Below are 2,996 nucleotides of genomic sequence, written 5' to 3'. Positions count from 1 at the left end.
TCAACGAAAAAATATGTTGTGTGTTGTGTTTGTTATGTTTGTGTTTTGGCTTAACTTTTTGATTGTACAACATATTTTCACTATAATGATATTCAAATGGGGACTAACAATAATAATAATAATAATAATGATGTTTATAAATATGCAACACAATGAAATTTTGTTTTTGTTTCTAATGTATTGTTTTTTTGTTTTTGTTTTTAGCCCAGTAACCGAATCAATTTTTTTTTTTTTGTTTGTTTGTTTGTTTGTTGCGGTTATGTGTGATTGATTATTTATGTTTCCTTAATCCGGTCTTGTTGTTAGGTTAAGATTTGAATTTTTACAAAAATTGCAAAAACAAATTTGTTAATCGTTTGTTACTAAATTAAGATGGCTAAAACTATTATTAAAATTTCACAAAACTCAACAAAGGAAAAAAAAATTTTTTGGCGGGGGGGAGGGGAATCATATAAACCTTGACCAAGTTATATTTGGCTTGTTCGACTAATAATAAATTAATTTAATTTTTTTTTTTTTTTAAATAGAATTCGTTTAAGCCCCCATCGTTCAAATTATTATCATCATCATCATTTTTAAACTCGATGCCAAAAACATCATTCTAATTAATTATTTAATTTATTTTATTTTAAATTACAATACCCAACGTTCCTTATTAAACTTTAAAAAGTTTTTTATATACCGCCTATACTATTATTATTATTATTATTATTTGTCTCACATAATGATAATAATGAATTAGTTTTTAAAAAAATAATAATATTTGGATACATTTTCGATTGGATTGTGTCGTCAGGTCATATAAATTTCACCCTCTCTTCAGTTTTTCTAGGATTTGTTTTCGTTTAAAAAAAAATTTATTTTTACGGTTGTTTGTTGTCTGTTTGTAGGAAACCGCAAAGAAGTTAACAATCAAGGTTGTTTATATATATTGTTTGTTGTATTTCTAGAAAAAGAAAAAAAAGAAAAAAATTTACAAGAAAATTTAAATTTATTCTCTAGTTTCGTTTTGATTTAGGCGTTATGATATATTAATAATAATAATAATAATAATAATAATACTAGCCTTGATGATAAAACCCACTAATGTTTTTTTTACATATTTATTTCATTTCCTACATAATATTCATTGATAATTTTAATTCTAGAATATCATAGACTTTATAACGTTTTAATTAAATGACGATTAACTTTTTGCTTTTGTTTAAAAAAAAAAAAAAAATGTCGCACATCCGGAAACCTTGTCGAAAAAAAGAGAAAGAAACGAAAACATTTTTTTTTTTTTTTGGAGAAAGTAATTTCAGGTTTATGAAAAAGAAAATTAATTAATTGTCTTGAGTAATAAATAGTACATAATTATAATAAACATTTATAATATGTGAGAAAACCTTGAGATGTTAAATTCGGCAACAACACAAAAAACATTATTTATTATTATTATTATTATTATTATTATTATTATTATTATTATTATTATTATTATTATTATTATGCTTTTTTTCTTTTAATTATTATTTTTCACGGATGGAATTTCGAATGAGACGACATTTGGCAAATCCTTTTAATTTTGTACGCACTCGACTTTTTCTTTTGTTGTTGAACGTTTATAACAACCTATCAAAAAAATAATAATAATGATGATGATGATGATGATGATGATGAGGAGGAGTAGGAGTAGGATAAAAAAAGTTCGAGTCGATTAAGAAATAATATATATATATGTATGGGAAAGTACCGTTGTCAGAAATTTTTATTTAATAATTTATACTCGGCTTGATTTTAAATTATTTATGTAATAAAATTGATACACGCACGCGCACGCACACACACACACACACACTTAGGGAGTTTATTTAAAGTTTATTTTTCAAAGAGGGGAAGGAGGGTTAAACGATGGCAAATAATTAATTAATTAATTTACATCGTTTATAAATAATAATTATTATACGTTAAATATCATTCACGTTTTGTGTCCCATTTTTTGGTGGGATTGAAGGAAAATGGAAAATTTTTCATTTTCCATACGTCGTTGTTGCATGGTTTCAATTTTTTTTTTTTTTTTAAACTTAATATTAAATGAGCAAAAATAAAAATAATAAAAAATTCAACCTTGACCTCAAGATGATTATTGATACTAGTGTGCTTTCACTTTTTTTAAAATAATAATAAAAAAAAATGATAATGATCTGAATTTTTTACACTTTGAGTACTTGAATTTTTTTTCTTTTTAAATATCAAATTTACTTATTATTATTATTATTATTATTATTATTACGGTAATAATTAAAATTTTTTTGCACAATAAATATCGGCGGTGAGGAAATAAAGGAAATTCGTATGCCAAAGGCTAGGAAACATATACAAAATTATGTTTTTTTTTAAAGTAAATTTAAATTCTCTCTCTCTCTCTCTCTCTCTCTCTTGAATTACACAATTAGGTTTTTTTTTTTTTTTTTACTGTAAATGTTACCAAATTTTGAAAAAAAAATTACGAAATAGTAATTTGTTTCTCTCATTTTTTTTTTTTTTTTAAATGGTTTAATTATTAAGCTCGTCATTTTTTTTTTTTTATTTTTCCACATTTTTAAATTTATTATATTAAATTTATAATTTTTCTTACAAATTTTTCGTTCTAAGTTTTTGAGTTAATCATCATCATCATCATCGTCGCCATCATGATTACTTTTTTAATTTAAAAAAAAAAAAAAAAAAAAAAAAAACGTTTCCGTTAATTATTACATTCTCTTTTGCATTAAACAACTTTTTTGTTTTTTTTTTTAAAAAGAATTCATTGTTTTTGTTAGGGGAAAAAAATTATTATTATTATTATTATTATTATTATTATTATTATTATTATTATTATTATTATTATTATTATTATTAAACAAAAGTGTAACTTATTTGCAATTCATAAATATAACTTGATAATAATAATAATAATAATATTGTGTAAATTAAAATTACTACGGTAAAAAAAAAAAAAAATTCTGTGATAT

Source organism: Pediculus humanus, genomic scaffold (genome assembly GCF_000006295.1).
Source record: "Pediculus humanus corporis 1103172107733 genomic scaffold, whole genome shotgun sequence".
NCBI lineage: Eukaryota > Metazoa > Arthropoda > Insecta > Psocodea > Pediculidae > Pediculus > Pediculus humanus.
This window is presented reverse-complemented; position numbering follows the sequence as displayed.